Source organism: Bubalus bubalis, chromosome 3 (genome assembly GCF_019923935.1).
Source record: "Bubalus bubalis isolate 160015118507 breed Murrah chromosome 3, NDDB_SH_1, whole genome shotgun sequence".
Lineage (NCBI taxonomy): Eukaryota > Metazoa > Chordata > Mammalia > Artiodactyla > Bovidae > Bubalus > Bubalus bubalis.
Window position 1 is genome coordinate 137,785,629 of NC_059159.1, and position 19,470 is coordinate 137,805,098.

General features: G+C 45.9%; 1 long non-coding RNA gene across 1 annotated transcript; it reads left to right on the forward strand.

Annotated features, from left to right (window-relative positions):
• The first annotated feature begins 17 nt into the window (after positions 1–17).
• Positions 18–18,597, forward strand: LOC112583936. Its single transcript, XR_003108262.2, has 2 exons — positions 18–212; positions 18,432–18,597. It is a non-coding gene; the product is annotated as an uncharacterized LOC112583936 (long non-coding RNA).
• The last annotated feature ends 873 nt before the right edge of the window (positions 18,598–19,470 follow it).

A 19,470-nucleotide genomic window follows, 5' to 3' on the forward strand; every position in this document is an offset into this window, starting at 1 on the left:
CCGCGGAGGCCGTTGCGCGCGTGCGCACGCGCTGCAGGCGCGCGGCCAGAGGGTGGTGTGCTCGGGGCGCGCGGGCACCCTGAGGCCCCCTCCATCGGCTGCTGCGCCTCAGCGTGCTTCTCTGCCTGTTCCGCCTGCTCGCGGCACTTGGCCAGCCCCGGCAGGCGGGAGACCTGCAGCCCCGGGCTAGCGTCCCGCAGCCTGACCTTCCGGTAAGCGGGGACGGGGGCGGCGGGGAATGGGCAAGCACCATGAGGGGCTGGTCTGCGGGCAGCGGACAGCCCTCCGTGGACTCTGAGGTGTGGTATTGCGGCCGCCCCGGAGTGGTCCCTTTGTGAGTGGATGAACCTCAGGTGTCCCTACTTCTACCCTCTGGGAGCGTGCCAGAAGCGGAGCTGCCACACGGGGAAGACCTCGTGTGAATGGAGACTCCGGGGCGCTCTCTGAATTTGCTGCCACGGGGAGGCCCTGTGCGGAGGACGCTAGATCGAGACCTGTGAGAAGGCAGGGGTGGTCTCTGCTGTTGTTTCAGTGGAAGACGATTCGGGAACAGAAGGGAGCCTCAGGAGCCTGCACCGTGGGGATGGACCCCGCAGAGGACTGGTATACGGGAGGACCTGAGTTCTGCCCCAGAACTGCCTGGAAGGAATCTAAGTGGTGGGAGGGATTCAGGAATATCTTCCGTTATGCCCAAAGATCTCTGGCCTTGACCTCCTTCAGGGTTTAATGTGCCCTAGGTTGTGTCCCTCCAACATGGTCGAGAGGCAGGAGCCCTGTGGGGCTGGACTTTTGTCCATTCCTCCCCCAAACCCTGTTAGAATGAGTATGCTCTGTGGTAGCTCAGTTGGCTCCAAGCCGGATGTTAGTGTGGAGGCATTAACTTCTATAAGAGAACAAGGTTAGGGGAGTTGGGGAGGACCAGCGAGTCCTCTGAAATAAAGAAAGGAGATTTGAGACCCTAGACTTGACCCTCAGGAAGAAAATGGTAAAATCAGGTAGAATAACTGACTCTGGCAGGTCCTGTAAAGAAAGTACTTTGAAGGAAAAAAGAAAGGAAATGAAGGGTTATTGAGCACCGGTGTGCTAGGCACTACACTAGCAATGTTGAAACCTATGACTCTTAAAATAACCTTGTGAAATTATCCCTTGAGGTATAATTAAACTGAGACAGATTAAGCAATTTGAGAAAGGTTATAAGGATTAGAATCATGAAATATGGTTTTCAGATTTTATTTGGAAAGTAATATCAGAGACTGCAACGAGAATGTATGTTTGTCTAAGATCTAGAACTATAAAACTCTTAAGTGAAAGAAGGAGAAAATCTTCATAGTCTTGGATTTGGGAATGGTTTCTTAAGTATGACATCAAAAGCACAGACAACAAAAGAAAAAATAGAAAAATTGGGCTTTATCAAAATTTAAAACTTTTGTTTATCAAAGGACACTGTCATGAAAGTGAAAAGACAACCGTGGAATGGGAGAAAATATTTTCAGATCTACAGCTGATAAGGGGTTAATATCCAGTTAAAAACAGAACTTTTACATCTCAACAAGAGCAAAAAATCCAACCTAATTCAAGAATGAGGAGAGGACATGACATGAATATACATTTCTTCAAACAGAAGATATACAAATGGTCAACTAGCACATGAAAAGATGCTCAACATCATTAGTCATTAGGGAAATGCAATGAGATATTAAAAAAAGTCAAACTGTAATGAGATATTCACATCCACAGAAGGCTGTTCTTGAGAGAAAAAAGGAATATAATGTGTCTGCAAGGATATGGAAAAATTCGAATCCTATTGCATTGCTGGTGGAAGTGTGAAATGGTGCAGCTACTGTGGAAAATATTTTGTGGTTCTTCAAAATATTAAAAAGAACTTCCATATGACCTAGCAATTCTACTCTAGGATAAATATCCAAAAGAAATGTGATTGGTTATGGAAACTGACTAAATTCCAAAATTTAGTAGCTTTCTCCCATGAGCAGAGAAATCATATCTGTTGTATTGGTTACCTAACATCATCCCTGCTAACCTTGGCTCACCATTTAGCCTCCACCTCTAGGAAACACAATGGATATGATGAGCTTGTGATTGCATAGTTTCTAGAAATGAGTTCTGAAGAATTGGTCTTCTCATCCCCCTTTAGCCCACATTGAACTAGAGAGAGGGTCTGACACTGATAAAAAAAAAAAAAAACCTTTTAGTTTTCCTTACTCATCTTTTCAACATTTCTTCAAGAAAAATTTATTGAATACCTACTCTGTGTAAAGCTGTGGGAACTATCTCGATTGTTCCTCCTTCCTGAACTGAAAAATCTGGGGCTCCTTTTTCTGTCTGTAAAACCCTTTGTTTTGGGTTGCTTCCCGACTTTTCAAAAGTTTCTTTTGTGTTTTCATTTCTTGGAGAATACCCCTGTGCAGGTGTGCTAAGTCACTTCATTCATGTCCGACTCTGTGCAACCCTATGGGCTGTAGCCTGCCAGGTTCCTCTGTCCATGGGATTCTCCAGGCAAGAATATTGGAGTGGGTTGCCATGCCCTCCTCCAGGGGATCTTCCCAACCTAGGATTGAACCCAAGTCTATTATATCTCCTGCATTGGCAGGCAGGTTCTTTACCAGTAGCACCACCTGGGAAGCCCTGGGGAATACCCTTCCACATGTTCTGAAGATCACTGTTAATTATATTTTTGAGCCTTTTAGGAATGTCTGCATGAAGGCACAAAAGGATAACTTAACATTTAATATGCAGGATGAGATGTTTCCAGCCCTATCAGGAGGGCTGCAGGCTCTCCCTAGCTACATGTCTTTATAGAATAAGCTGAGGGAGAGGAGTTCCCTAGATGCCTTCTCCTCTATTTCTTCCCTGGCTCATACTGTGGAATTAGGGTGTGCCTTGCTTATGCACAAATTCCATACTGCAGACATATGCCTTACTGCCTTACAGATGCTTCTCTTTCATGGTTCAGATCATATCAGTCGCTCAGTCGTCTCCGACTCTTTGCGACCCCATGAATCACAGCATGCCAGGCCTCCCTGTCCATCACCAACTCCTGGAGTTCACTGAGACTCACGTCCGTAGAGTCAGTGATGCCATCCAGCCATCTCATCCTCTGTCGTCCCCTTCTCCTCCTGCCCCCAATCCCTCCCAGCATCAGAGTCTTTTCCAATGAGTCAACTCTTCACATGAGGTGGCCAAAGTACTGGAGTTTCAGCTTTAGCATCATTCCTTCCAAAGAAATCCCAGGGCTGATCTCCTTCAGAATGGACTGGTTGGATCTCCTTGCAGTCCAAGGGACTCTCAAGAGTCTTCTCCAACACCACAGTTCAAAAGCATCAATTCTTCAGCGCTCAGCCTTCTTCACAGTCCAACTCTCACATCCATACATGACCACTGGAAAAACTATAGCCTTGACTAGACGGACCTTTGTTGGCAAAGTAATGTGTCTGCTTTTGAATATGCTATCTAGGTTGGACATAACTTTCCTTCCAAGGAGTAAGCGTCTTTTAATTTCATGGCTGCAGTCAGCATCTGCAGTGATTTCGGAGCCCAGAAAAATAAAGTCTGACACTGTTTCCACTGTTTCCCCATTTATTTCCCATGAAGTGATGGGACCGGATGCCATGATCTTCGTTTTCTGAATGTTGAGCTTTAAGCCAACTTTTTCACTCTCCACTTTCACCTTCATCAAGAGGCTTTTTAGTTTCTCTTCACTTTCTGCCATAAGGGTGGTGTCATCTGCATATCTGAGGTTATTGATATTTCTCCCAGCAATCTTGATTCCAGCTTGTGTTCCTTCCAGTCCAGCGTTTCTCATGATGTACTCTGCATATAAGTTAAATAAACAGGGTGACAATATACAGCCTTGACGAACTCCTTTTCCTATTTGGAACCAGTCTGTTGTTCCATGTCCAGTTCTAACTGTTGCTTCCTGACCTGCATATAAATTTCTCAAGAGGCAGATCAGGTGGTCTGGTATTCCCATCTCTTGAAGAATTTTCCACAGTTGATTGTGATCCACACAGTCAAAGGCTTTGACATAGTCAATAAAGCAGAAATATATGCTTTTCTGGAACTCTCTTGCTTTTTCCATGATCCAGCAGATGTTGGCCATTTGATCTCTGGTTCCTCTGCCTTTTCTAAAACCAGCTTGAACATCAGGAAGTTCATGGTTCACATATTGCCGAAGCCTGGCTTGGAGAATTTTGAGCATTACTTTACTAGCGTGTGAGATGAGTGCAGTTGTGCGGTAGTTTGAGCATTCTTTGGCATTGCCTTTCTTTGGGATTGGAATGAAAACTGACCTTTTCCAGTCCTGTGGCCACTGCTGAGTTTTCCAAATTTGCTGGCATATTGAGTGCAGCACTTTCACAGCATCATCTTTCAGGATTTGGAATAGCTCAACTGGAATTCCATCACCTCCACTAGCTTTGTTCGTAGTGATGCTTTCTAAGGCCCACTTGACTTCACATTCCAGGATGTCTGGCTCTAGGTCAGTGATCACACCATCGTGATCATCTGGGTTGTGAAGATCTTTTTTCTACAGTTCTTCTGTGTATTCTTGCCATCTCTTCTTAATATCTTCTGCTTCTGTTAGGTCCATACCATTTCTGTCCTTTATCGAGCCCATCTTTGCATGAAATGTTCCTTTGGTATCTCTGATTTTCTTGACGAGATCCCTAGTCTTTCCCAGTCTGTTGTTTTCCTCTATTTCTTTGCATTGATCGCTGAAGAAGGCTTTCTTATCTCTTCTTGCTATTCTTTGGAACTCTGCATTCAGATGTTTATATCTTTCCTTTTCTCCTTTGCTTTTCGCTTCTTTTCTTTTCACAGCTATTTGTAAGGCCTCCCCAGGCAGCCATTTTGCTTTTTTGCCTTTCTTTTCCATGGGGATGGTCTTGATCCCTGTCTCCTGTACAATGTCACGAACCTCATTCCATAGTTCATCAGGCACTCTATCTATCAGATCTAGGCCCTTAAATCTATTTCTCACTTCCACTGTATAATCATAAGGGATTTGATTTAGGTCATACCTGAATGGTCTAGTGGTTTTCCCTACTTTCTTCAGTTTAAGTCTGGATTTGGCAATAAGGAGTTCATGGTCTGAGCCACAGTCAGCTCCTGGTCTTGTTTTTGCTGACTGTATAGAGCTTCTCCATCTTTGGCTGCAAAGAATATAATCAATCTGATTTCGGTGTTGACCATCTGGTGATGTCCATGTGTAGAGTCTGCTCTTGTGTTATTGGAAGAGGGTGTTTGTTATGACCAGGGCATTTTCTGGGCAAAACTCTATTAGTCTTTGCCCTGCTTCATTCCGTATTCCAAGGCCAAATTTGCCTGTTACTCCAGGTGTTTCTTGACTTCCTACTTTTGCATTCCAGTCCCCTATAATGAAAAGGACAGCAGTGTATTTTCTATTACTGGGTAAGAGATTAGTGTAGATATAGTTTAAAACAGCCTACAATTTATTGTCTCATAGTCTCTGTGGCCTCAGAGGATAAGATGGTTAGATATCATCATTGACTCAATGGATATGAATCTGAGCCAACTCCAGGAGGTAGTAGAGTACAGAGGAGCCTGACATGCTGCAGTCCATGGGATTGCAAAGAGTCAGACATGATTTAGTGACTCAACAACAACAATTTCTGTGGGTCAAGAGACCAGCTTGGTCCCCTGCTTAGGGTCTTACAAGGCTGCAGTCAGTGCAGTGTTGTCTGGGCTGTGCTCTCATCTCGAGGCTTGACTGGGGAAGAATCTTCCAGGGTCACTCAGCTTGTTAGCAGAATTCATTTCTTTGCAGTTGTGGTACTGAGAGCCTAGCTTCTTGCTTGCTTTCAACTGAAGACCACTCTCAACAACAACTAAAGGCCACACACAGTTCCTAGAGGCCACCTGCAGTTCTCTGCCACATGGGCTTTCCCAGCATGGCCACTTCATCAAGGCAGGAGGTAGTTTGTAGAGTGAGTATGCTAGAAGACTGTCTTATGTAATATAATCATGCAGTGGCATCCCATCACCTTTGCCGTGTTCTGTGGATTAGAATCAAATCACATGTCCACCCATACTCAGGAGGATGAGATTACACACAAAGCATGAACACCAGGTGGGAATCATGAGGAGAAGCCACTTCAGAGACTTGCTTCTAACATGGAAAGGTTTAGGTTGTCATTGGCTCTCATTTTTTCCATTTCATTCTGCCAAATGGACCTATTCAGCTTTCAGGTTCCACTGTTATTTGCCACCACCTTCCCTTGTCCCTTGAAGATTTTTCCAAACTATTCTCAAGTTACCAGTTTTTTCAGTATTCACATTGTCCATATGATAGTATCTTCTCTCTTTCTTGGTAAGGACCAAGAAAGCCTCAGTTGCACCTGTCAGTTAAATAAGTAATAAATAAGCATACTTTGTTGAGGCTTTGTTAATTGATTTCCTTTTTAACTGGAGTGTCTCCCCTGGGACTTCTGGTACAGCTAAAGCTGGTTGGTTTTGTTTCCTTATTTTTTTTTTTTCCTTCACCAGCCATTTATTTTTACCCATTGCTAATCACTGTTGAGAGGCAAACCACCTTAGGCCTTTAGGATTCCTGAATGTTCTTACTAGGTATGCCAAGACTGCAAAACCCTGTTTCCCAGACCATTTCTCACAATTGAATTTGCAACACGCTACCTTGACAGATAAAGCAACATCTCCCCTGGACAAAGATTAGGCCTGCTTCTTCTTACTATAAAAGCAGTGAATCACCGAACTTCATTGCCACACACATTTGCCTCACTGCCTTACAGATATTCCTCTTGTAACACAGCCCACTGTATGTGCAGGCATCTACCATATATCCTGTGCCAATCCCTTGGTACTTGGTAGGCATGGGAAACTGATGCAAAAACCTATGCTAAAGCTCTTGCTATGCCTGTGCTATGAGTAATAAAATCCTTTACGTCAGACCTAGGAGTCTTACGTCTTCTACCAGCATTCATGGAAGAGTAACATGATACTTAGTTAACTTACAAATAGAGTAAAATCTCACTCTTTGTGCAGTACTTGACAATCATGTTTATCTAGATGGTAAGCTGATTTTGTTAATTTCTCAAGCACCTCATGTGCATATCATGGAGCTTGCAGCCCTGAACCAACCCCTCTCTTGGTCCTGCAACCAACCTGGGTGTAGACATTAAGGAAGGGGACACAGAGATTCGAATGGCTGCACATATGACATGTGAGTAGCCACCTAAGTGTTCCAGTCTGTTGGGTAAGATTTGGGCTTGATGAACTCTTGATGGAGCCTAGGTGGTATTGGACAGTCTCTGCAGTGGCTGATGTACAGAGGTGTGTTACACCAGACGTCCTGTGCTGAGGGTGAGGGTGAGGGTGAGGGTGAGGGAGGTGCATGTGACTCCCTTTAGCTTTACTTGCTGATGAGCACAGAGTGAACACACTCTGTGACCAGATCGAGACCTAGAGGAGAGGTGGGAGATGTGCTGTCCACCCCTACTCCCCCAGTGTCGGCAGCCACCTCTTTAGGACAGGCACACGGGCCAGGCTCTGGGGTAGCGGTCCTAGTTGTGGGTTCACCAGTCTGGAAACCCCCACATTGGGAAGAGCCCGCATTCCCTTCAACCCCAGGCCCATTCATTCCTGCTTGACGGGGGTTCCAGGGCAACAGATGCTCCCAGCTTGGCAGGCAGGAGCCAGGAGGGGTATGGCAGGAATTTTAGCCCAGAAGCTGAGCTAGTCCCGGAACAGGGCTGGGGGTGAGCTGGGCCCCTGAGGGCTCATACATCTAACAAGGGTCAAAGGACCTGGGTGCACTGGTGGTCCTGGGCTCCCAGCTGAGTACTGAGGCCACCAGGGATTGGGTGCCCTGATGACTGTGCAGATGTTATTGAGGGAACTGTAGGGTCCCTGGACTGCAGATGACCCTTTCCTTCCTCAGTGTGTGAGGTTTCTGTGCTCAGTGTAGTTGCAGACATTACCCGATGTGTGGCTGCCTAGGGTCAGGGTTAGCGTTAGGACTATGCATGGAATCGCACTGACATAGTCGTTACAGATTGCAAGTAAAGAGTGGTAAGCATAAGGTAATGTAAAGATTTTTTTGGTAAAACCTACTAGTATTACCTTGATGGAGTAGGTCTGTTTGGTTGACTCTTCCTTTAGATTCTTTTTCTGTTGCATCGGAGAGACTGACTTAGAGTCAGGGCCTTGCAGCAAACTGGGGACGCTCCTGGGGGTGGGAATGGGTGTGTAAGTGAAGGATGGGGCTGCTGAAGAGTACTAGGGACTCACTTGCTGACTGTGACATTTCTTCAAAGCACACAGCCAAGTTGTTGAAGGCAGAGGTATGCACGTGGATCCAAGACTGTCCTTATTAAAGGATAGGCAATGGGACAGAAATTCCAAATTGGAGTTTAGAGGTGGATGAACAGGCCTGGGCTGAGGTGGCCTAAGAGGATTTATGGAGGAGAAAGACTTTACAGGCTGGATTTGGAATGCATTTGTGTTTGTGGCCTGGAGGATGGGGGCTGTGCCTGTTCCATGTGTGTGGTGCCAGGGTCTGTGGAGCATGTCTGACGCTGGGTGTCTATGAGTCTATGGAGGTGTGTTTTCTGAACTTGTCTCTGGCTACTCCGAGTTAGTCTCTGAGTGGCATCACTGAAATTATGTCCTCTTGTGTCTGTAACCATGTGTCTTTGACTGCAGTGAGGCTCTGCTCTGGCCTCTCACTTTCCCCTGCCTCTCTCCTCTAATGCACCCCAGCTGCCAGCGCTGTTTACCGCAAGAGATGGTTTCCTTTCCCTTCCCGCTGTCTGGATTCCCATGTGTCCGGCTGCCTGCCCGGGGCCCTGCCCCTGGGGCCTCAGTGTGGGGCTTGACCTTGGGAATGATACACTCTGGAAAGCCCCCAGTATGCTCTCTGCCTGGCTGTGGACCCAGAGACGTTCCAGTGGAGGAGGGGGACAGGGTGGGAAAGGGGGGCAGTTGGCAGCAGGCATCCCTCCTTCTGGAAACAGAGATCACCTTCTGGCCCCTTCTCAGGCCCCCTCTCTCCTCCCGTGCTCCCATCAGAGCAAGTACGCAGGGTCCTGGCCTCACTGTGTCTGTGCCTGGGAAGGGACAGTCCTCTCCAAGCCCCGTTAGGCACGGGTCCTCGGTCTCCCCCAGCACCTTGCGTGCCTGCACTGTTCTCACTCCTCATGTCCCCGCCTGCACTCGGGGCTGTCCTCCCTTCTTTCCTCTCCCTGCAGTGGACTCTGTGCTTCCTTCTCCGACAGCCCAGGCCTCTGCCCTGAAGCAGGTGCAACAGGCTTGGCTGACTGGGGAAGAGCAGAGACTCAGCTCCTGTCACATGGCACAGGAAGCAGCATCTTCAGTGGTGTTTATTCCTGTGCCCACCCCGTGTTTGTTGAGATGGTACAGAAACGAAGCAGCCACGGTCCCTGTTTGCTGAGACTCAGTGTTTTACAGGAGAAGTGATTCTGTGGAGAAGCCATCCCCCCACTGCAGGAAGTTGGTTGCCTGAAATCCTCTCTTTAGAATTCTGAAAGGCTCTCTGCAGAGATCAGGCTAAGGGCTCCATGTCAGGACTGGGTGGTACCTCAGAGCAGAGAGGCAAACTCCAAAGTTCCCAAGCAAGCACCACTGTATTCCTAGCATCTGCCAGCAGTTCTGGAGTTTGTGCTCTGCCACGACTGTTTTCATTCTGATTTTAGCTCTTGAGCCAAGGGGGAGCTGGATGGTGGGGCTTGTGCTAGGGTTATAGGATGGGATGAGTGAGACTTCATCCCACTACACCACCCTGCGTGAATCCTAGGCTCTGAGCCTGTCTTCTCTCAGCTCTTGATTTTGCTGAGAAATTGAGAATCCTGAAGGTCTTGGTTCCAGCTCATCTCTCTGCCCCCAGCCCTTTGTTGAAGGACTTGGTCAGCAGCAGATGCCAGGGCTGGCATCCAGCAAGTAGGATACATCGGAAGGACCTGCTCCACCTAAGCCAGGATGTTTGCACACTAACCTCAGCTTCCCACTTGATGCTTAGTCAGTTCCCTTCATTTGGGCCTCCCTCTCCTCTCCTCTGTGGCTCTCTTTTCAACTCCCAGCAGGCTGGCAGGATGTGCCTGCCAGAAGACCTCCTCTGATCTTTGGGGATGCTTTAGGGAAACAATGGAGGGTGTGACTCAGCAGGCTGGAGCCTTGTGCCTCCTCCCCTTGGGGGGCACAGTATCACCATCCAGAGGGACACTCATGCTTCTTCCCATCCTGGCCTTTCTGCATCCTGCTCACAGGACACAGTGTGCTACATGCTGGGTCCTCACAGAGGAAGAGTCCTGCCTCCACCTCCTGGTCTGATGTATGTTGAGCCATCCTGGATTTCCTTAGGAATCAGTGAGGCAGGGGCACCCCACAGAGCCCCACACCATATCGCAAGGAAGCTGCAGCACTTCCTGTCCTTACTGCAGCTTTTGGCTCCTCTGTGGTAGGTCAGAAGGTGAGAATGCAGAAGTGTCACCTTGTGAGAGAAACGAGGTGTGCAAAGCAGAGGTCCCTCCCATCCACTCAGGGCAGCCTCTCTGTCTTTCTGCTTCCCAGTTCTCTCTTCCCATCTGCAGACATCCCTGGTTTCTGGCTGGACACTAGGATGCCACACCTGCAATATTTCTGTGTCTCTAGCCTCATGCCCGAGGCTGCATGCATCTAGAAGATCTCTGCAGTCTTTCCTGCTGCTCCTGCTTCCAGGAGCATCTTCTTCACACATATGATCAGCAACTCAACCACCTTGGACACCTAGTGCTTACGCTGTAATAGTAATTTCTGATGGTAACTTCCAGAATCCATCTCCACCTTTGACTTTCAGCTTTGGTTCTTCATACTCCCGTCCTCTACCCTCAGCCATGGTCCCTTCTCAGCTCCTCTTTTAAGATTGTAAAAAAAACTTAAAAAAAAGTTTATTTATTTATTTGGCTGTGCTGGGTCTTCATTGCTATACTCGGCTTTCTCCGTTTTTGTGAGCGGGGGCCTACTCTCTCTTTGCAGTGTGCGGGCTTCTAGTCGCGGTGGCTTCTGTTATTGCAGGGCATGGGTTTTAGACTGTGAACTTCGGTATTTGCTGCATGCGGCCTAGTAGTTGTAGCACATGGGCTTAGTTGTTCTGTGGCACGTGGAATCCCTTCAGACCAGGGGTCAAACCCTTGTCTCCTGTGTTGGCAGGTGGATTCTTAACCACTGGACCACCAGGGGAGTCCCTCATTTACCCTTTAAGTCTTTGCCCAGGCTGTCTTACATGTGGGAGCAACCTTTCTTCTAATGTTCAAAGTCTATCTCATTAATGGTTTTTTCTCTCTACTAACCACCAGCCAACTGTCTGTGCTTTTTCCAAGACCAGCTCCAGGACTTGGATATTTGCTCCTATCTCCTCATCTCTACACCACCACAGGGCTCCAGCCTTCTCTCCTTCCTCTCCTGCAGTATCAGTTTATCACTCCTCAACTGCATCATTGATGCTAGCATCCAGCACATTATGTCTGTGGGTGCTTAGTCTCTCAGTTGTGTCTGACTCTTTCTGACCCCAGGGACTGTAGCCCTCCAGGCTCCTCTGTCCATGGGGATTCTCCAGGCAAGAATACTGGGGTGGGTTGCCATGCCCTCTTCCTGGGGATCTTCCCAATCCAGGGATCGAACCCAGGTCTCCCACACTGCAGGCAGATTCTTTACCATCTGAGCCACCTAGGGGGGTTGCTCCCCTTTTTAAAAAACCCCTCCCTGGGTTGCATTTCCTCTTATAGCTATATCCTTGTTTTTCTGCACCTCTGTGGAACAAACCTCCTTGAAGGAATTAATTACACTTTCTATCACCAACTGCTCTCCTTTCATTCTCTCTTGAATCCACTCCAGTCATGCTGTCACTTCCATCACGTTTGAGTCTGTTCTCAAAGCCGCGAGTGATCTCTGTGTTGTTAAATCTAGTGGTCAACTCTGCATCCTCATCTTACTTGGCCAATTCGCAACTTTTCGTGCAGTTGACCAACTTTCTCCTTGCCATATTGCCCGCTCTTGACTTCCAGTATGCCACACTCTTCTGGATTTCCTTCTTCCTCCCTGGTTACTGCTTCTCAGTCTCCTCTGCTTCCTGGTTCTTCTTTTCCCTTCCAATTTCTTAATGTCAAAATGTCCCAGAGTCCAGTCCTCAGATCTGTCCATTTACACTCTTTCCTTTGGTGACCTTATCTGGCCTCATGGTTTTATATTCCTTTATCTGTCCACCCATCTATCATCTGTAGCCAGTACCCTCCCTGAGCACATAAGGCTTCTGTGTTGAAAATAGACTGTATGGTCTCAGAAAGAAGCAGGGTGATTAGTTATAAAACTACTGCTGCAATCATCATAGCAGAGGAAGCAAGAAGGGGTTTCATTTTGTTTTTGGTTCTGGTTTCATTTTGAAGGCAGGGACAATAGAATTTACTGATGTACTGGAAGCTGATTGTTAGAAACGAAAGTCAGGGATGACACCAGTATCTTTGGCCTGAACAACTGGCAAGAGACAGGTGCCATTAACTAATGTGGCAGATACAGTGATTGGAGCAGGTTTAGTATGTGTGATTGGGTGGTGGGACAGGGATAAACAGTTTTGAGGTAAACATTGGACATCCAAGTATATTTTGATTAGACGGTTTGTGCATGTGAGACTTTCTACCCCATAAGATAATGACCTTGGTAGAGGCAAGGCGTGTGTCTTGGTGACTGTTATGTCTGCCACAGTTCCTGGCACATGGTAAGTACTCAGATATTTTAATTGTTAAATGAAAGATGCCTCCAAGGTCATTTTTATTGTGACCCCTTTATGCCACCCTACTTTATTTTTTGGGCTCCAAAATCACTGCAGATGGTGACTGCAGCCATGAAATTAAAAGATGCTTACTCCTTAGAAGGAAACTTATGACCAACCTAGATAGCATATTCAAAAGCAGACATTACTTTGCCAACAAAGGTCCGTCTAGTCAAGGCTATAGTTTTTCCAGTGGTCATTTATGGATGTGAGAGTTGGACTGTGAAGAAGGCTGAGCGCCGAAGAATTGATGCTTTTGAACTGTGGTGTTGGAGAAGACTCTTGAGAGTCCCTTGGACTGCAAGGAGATCCAACCAGTCCATTGTGAAGGAGATCAGCCCTGGGATTTCTTTGGAAGGAATGATGCTAAAGCTGAAACTCCAGTACTTTGGCCACCTCATGTGAAGAGTTGACTCATTGGAAAAGACTCTGATGCTGGGAGGGATTGGGGGCAGGAGGAGAAGGGGACGACAGAGGATGAGATGGCTGGATGGCATCACCGACTCGATGGATGTGAGTTTGAGTGAACTCCGGGAGTTAGTGATGGACAGGGAGGCCTGGTGTGCTGTGATTCATGGGGTTGCAAAGAGTCGGACACGACTGAGCGACTGAACTGAACTGAACTGAACAGTCATCCTCATCAGCTGAGGACTTCCTCCTGTGGCAGGACAAGACATACCATAGCACTCATCACACTGATGTATTAATTGCTCTGCTCCCTCAGTCCAGACTTTGTATCAAGTACTATTAAGGTATTGCTATGCATGTACTAGCCACTATTCTAAGCCCTGGGGATACTGTAGTTGTTCAGGAAAGACAGGGTGAGAAACTGAACTATAAGCAGAGACAGTAAAAAATAGAGGAAAGGGGGGCAACTTGATATCAAAATTAGAACCCAGTGACTGACTTGGTGTATGGTCTGAGTAGATGTATAGTGGCATCCATTCCCTGACATTAGAAAACAGTTTGGTGGTGTGGAGGATGTTTGGAAAATTTGGCTTAATTTGCACTGTCTTTGGAGCAAGACAGAGCTTCCCCTGGCTATTGACTGTACAACTAGGGCCCAGAGGAATGGCTAGTGCAGAGAAGTGGCTTTGGGAATTACCAGCACATTAACAGTGAATGATGTTTTGGGTTTGGATATACTGTTATTCTCTCTCAGATGAAGAAATGAGCTCAGAAATATTAAGTAACTTGTCAAATGTCAGATTCTGACTCTGATGATTTTTTCCACATTCCATTCTTGTGAAATTGACCTTAAAGTCTGCGTCCTCTCCAAGGGTCACACATTTGGCCTGAAAATTTCAAAAACACATGCCCAGGGATTTTGTAATGTTTTCCTTGTGTTGTGATTTTGCTGCCCTTTATTCATGTTTATCATCGTTGTCTGAAATGATTCTCTGGCCACTTTAGCCAGAAGTTTCCTTCCAGAGGGAAAGGGGTGATCCAAATCTTTTACTTATACTTAACCTTAAATTGAGTAGAACAAGTACAGCCTTGAGCTATGCTGTTCTGCCATGAGCTGCTTAATGGTCTGTGGTTCCAGTCTTCCTTCCAGGGAGACCAGTTCCTGCTCCAACCTAGTTAACAGGAGAATCTAGGACAGGGTCCACTTATGCCTCCTCAGGAGGTCAAGGGAATATGAGTATGAAGGCCATTCTGGCGCTTCCTTGGTGGTCCATTGGTTAAGAATCTGCCTTGCAATGCAGGGAACACTGGTTCAATCTCTGGTCAGGAAAAATTCCCACATACTGCAGAGCAATTAAGCCAGTGCACCACAACTACTGAGCCTAAGTGCTGCAACTACTGAAGCCTGCACATCATAGAGCCTGTGCTCTGCAACAGGAGAAGCCACTGCAACATGAAGCCTGCACACTGCAACTAGAGGGTAGCCCCCACTCACAGCTAGAAAAATACTGTATGCAGCAAAGAAGACCCAGTGCAGCCCAAAATAATATATATATATAGGCTTCCCTGGTGGCTGAAGTGGTAAAGAATCTGCCTGCAATGCTAGAGACCAGGGTTCAGCCCCTAAAAAGAGATCCATTCTGTGGCCAGGGTCTGGTGGTTGTGGATCATGCATTGGGTGGTGGTGCTGGATGTGGGGGTGGGATGCAGGCTGACTGCACAGGAAGCAAGAAAGAGCTCTAGGAATATCTCAGTATGGCAAGTTATTCAAGAGGCTTCTTATAACAGTATGTAGGAGGAACTCCATTCAATCTAAGGGTTTCAGAGAATTTCATGTAATTACATTAATGATAAACAGATATTTCTCTGAAGTATCCAATTATTGGACATCGTCAGAGAGAAGTAAAGGGGCCATAGACCCTCTTCTGTTCTGAGCATTTTATCTGATTTTTGAAGATTCATGTGTGGCATTAAATTCTAGATTCCTGGCCACTTTCCATGTCTGTTTAATGGAACCAGACACTTTCCAAAGCCTTAAAAGTTTTCTTTTGACAGTCAAGGTGAATCATCTGGTGCTTTCTGCAATGCAGTAAGACATAATCAAGAAATGGGGAATGATGACAGGAATGAAGGGCTGGAGCTAGCAAGGTTATATGATGAATCTTTGACTGGGGAAAGGACAGGAGTCAACCTCTGAGAGGAAAGCACCAGGCAAATCCCGGCAGGGGCCACAGCTGACTTGAATTTAGCACCATATAATATGCATATATAAATATATACATGAATATGCAGGGAGGTAAGGCTGGTGGAAAGGAAGAAAGTGGAGAAGGATCCCAGGAGTAGGTGGTGTAGAAATGAGACACAGCAGTAGGGCTGAGCATAGGCTGCTGACAGTTAACTCGACCACAAGGACCTGTTCAGAAAACCTTGTGTTTGTGGTACTCTCCCAGAAGCTTCAGTGCTAAACTCACTGCTCTTTATTACACTGTGGGCAAACACTGAAGCTGAGATTTACTTACCTTCTTCTTCCAAAAGGAGGACCTTGAGGTGGCTTCCTGGCTCAAGGTTCTTTTGAACCAAGGTTCTTTCGCTGGTTTTAGATAGCAAACTGTCCTTTTCTCTTATCATGCCCTCTTCAGGAACATGTCAGTTTCTATCCCAGGTACTTAGATCCCCATCTACACGATCTTTCTTTTTGTTTCTCTTCCTGCGTACCCTTAAGGGAAGGGTCCAGCCCCTTCCCATGTCCTGCTTCCGTGGACTACTTTCCATGTCCCTGATCTTCACTCCAGGTGCCATTCACTCCATGCAGCTGATAGGCAGTGGGAGTGGGATACAGGCAAGAGAGCTCCAGCAGCCTCCCAGGTGTGTGCATGCTAAGTTGCTTCAGTCACGTCCAACTCTTTGTGACCCCATGGACTGTAGCCTGCCAGGCTTCTCTGTCCATGGGGTTCTCCAGGCAAGAATCCTGGAGTGGATTGCCATGCTCTCCTCCATGGGATCTTCCTGACCCAGGGATTGAAACTGTGTCTCCTGTATCTCCTGCATTGGCAGACAGGTTCTTTATCACTGCACTACCTGGGAAGCCCAGAAATATGTAACCAATATCCAACAGGGGCATAGAGGAGAGATTCTACCATTTGCCTTTGACATTTGATTATACTGTCGTTCAGTCCCTCGGTCATGTCTGACTCTTAGAATTGAAAGACATGACAGTAGAAATTTTTTTAAAAAGTAAACAATATAGAGGAGTCTTCCATAAAGAAAAGTTCAAAGAAAGAGAAACCAGAAGACCCCCTGGACTGCAGCACACCAGGATTCCCTGTCCTTCAGTCTCCCAGAGTTTTCTAACTCATGTCCATTGAATCGATGGTGCCATCCAACCATCTCATCCTCTTGTTGCCCCCTTCTCTTCCTGCTCTTATTCCTTCCCAGAAGCAGGGTCTTTCCCAATGAGTTGGCTCTTAGCATCAACTTCAGCATCAGTCCTTCCAATGAATATTCAGGGTTTATTTCCTTTAGGATTGACTGGTTTGATCTCCTTGCAGTCCAAGGGACTCTCAAGAGTCCTCTTCAGCACCACAGTTTGAAAGCATCAGTTCTTTGGTGCTCAGCCTTCTTTATGGTCCAACTCTCACATCTGTACATGATTACTGATTGATTATGTTATCCTGCTTTCCCTGTTGTTTCCTTCTGGAACAGCTATTTTTGGCTATTATACTTCCTTCCTTCTCTCCTGGTTTCTCTTTCCGTGTGCTTTTCTTTCTGGAAGACTCCTCAAATCCGTCTTCAAAACTCTATATTGTTTACTTTTTAAAAAATTCCACTGTCATGTTTTTCATTTCTAAGATCTTATTTTTTGCTCTATGAATGTTCCTTATTGATACTATCTTGTTCTTGTTTCATGGCTACAGCAGTTTTGTCTGTCTCTCAAGATATATTAATGAAAGATTTTTTTCCTCTGCATAAGCTCTATTTCCCCAAGTTGATATTTTCCTGTTTTATTTGGTCTCCATTTTCCATGTTAGAACCTTTCCATAAAAATCCAGTGGTCCTTCGATTGTTCAGAGGAGCTAACATCCTAAATGAAAGCTCAAGTGATGGGAGCTATTTATCAATTTTGAACTTGACGGTAGGGTGATGGGGCAGGGTCATTTCTTGTAAAGGTCTTTCCTCTTATCTGGTCAGTATTCCAGGGGAAAGTTTTTCAGTCTCTGAAAGATAAAGGCATCAGTGTCCTGAAAGCTGAGTGGGTAGTGTTAGCTTTTAGTGCTGAGCACTCAGATGACATGTCATTTAACTCCCCTGCTTTTTCAATAGTACCAGCACACTCAACCATGCCTTGTATAGCCCCCAATCTAGCATCCTTGTTTTACTGCAAAATACAGATCTCCATACTTAGCTCAGAGTAGTAATGGCATAGCATGAGAGGATATACTTAGGGATAAAACTTATACTTAAGGATAAAACTGCTTCTCAAATTGCTTTCACCCCACCTACCCTTATACCCCAACCCCTAGTTCCAGAGGTACCTGCTTCTGCCAGTTCCTGAGTCTGTTGGGAAACCTGCAGTGTAAACCTAGATTGCTCAGTTTCCCCACACTACTAGCTTAGGATTCAGCCTTCTTAGGTTAACTCAGTTCCAAGTTTTCCATCTACTTTCCAGCTTCATAATTTTGTCCCTGTTCTGCCTTTCTGGCTCTGATTCTTTAAAAGAAAAATGCATTTGATTCTAGTTTCAGTGGAGTTTTAGAGGAGAAAAATGATTGCCATCACACCCTGGAAAACATTCAATATTTCTGCTTCTCAACTCAGTTATCCCCAATCTTTATACCTTTCTTAACTTCCTCAGCCCATGTTCATGACTATAAGATAGATTAAATCAGATTTGCTTCAGAAATGCAGTTTTTTAGTTGTACTCTATTTGTAATATTTATTTTAATTTTTTAATTAGAGGGTAACTGCTTTACAATGTTGTGTTGGTTTTTGCCATACAACAATGTGAATCAGTCATAATTATATGTATATCCCCTCCCTCTTAAGCCTCCCTCCCATCCCATCTCACCCTTCTAGGTTGTCACAGAGCACCAGGCTGGGCTCCTGTGTTATGTAGTAGCTTCCCACTAGTTATCTATTTTATACATGGTAGTATATATATATATATCATTGCTGCTTTCTCAATTCATCCCACTCTCTCCTTCCTCCACAGAGCTGCAGCTATAAAGGCAAGAGGTAGACTACAACACATTTCTGCAAGGACAACATTTTATCCTTAAACTTCAGCACACTGGATGGTCAAGAACAATTGGCTACATACATTCTTTTTCTTCTGTGAGATTTGGCCTGCTCACATATAAATGGCATTTATAATGTTGGTATCATGCTCCCCTGCTTGGAGCCTGGAGGGGAGTATATCAGCAATAAGTGGTAGTCAGGGGTGTAGGACAGAGCAGGGGGACCAAGGCCCCCTTCCCACAGCAAGCTTCCAGGCTGAAGCAGGCCTGAACTGGATCAGGGAGAGGATTGATACTGCTCTGTCCAGCTTTGAGTTTTGATTTCTATGTGAGAATTCTCTTCTAAATCGTCTATGGTTGCAACTTCTCACCCAGGGCAGGGGTTTTTACTTGGGGCCATGAACCCACTGGGTCTATGGGTAAAAAAAATCTCTATTTCTACACTGAATGGGAAAAAAGAATGTTTATTTACTTACTAAACTAACTGGAATTTAGCATTTCATTTAGTATAAAATGCTAGCACCAAACCCCAGGAGGATTATTGGTATCTGTGACTGTGTCACCAGTAGAAATCACAGATATTTATAATTTATATTAGGTTCTTTGCAGATGTCTCAGAATACAATTTACCTTCATCATGATGTCAAAATAATGGTGGTTAATACATGTGCCATCAGTTCTTGTAATTTAATGTGCCAGTAAAGCAGCATCAATACCTGATAGCTCAGTTAGTAAAGAATCTGCCTGCAACGCAGGAGACCCTGGTTCGATTCCTGGGTTGGGAAGATCTGTTGGAAGGGATGGGCTACCCACTCCAGTATTCTTGGGCTTCCCTGGCGGCTCAGCTGGTAAAGAATCTGCCTGCAATGTGGAAGACCTGGGTTCAATCCCTGGGTTGGGAAGATCCCCTAGAGAAGGGAAAGGCCTACTCCAGTATTCTGGCCTGGAGAATTCCATCTACTGTATAGTCTATGGGGTCACAAAGAGTTGGGCACAACTGAGAGACTTTCACTT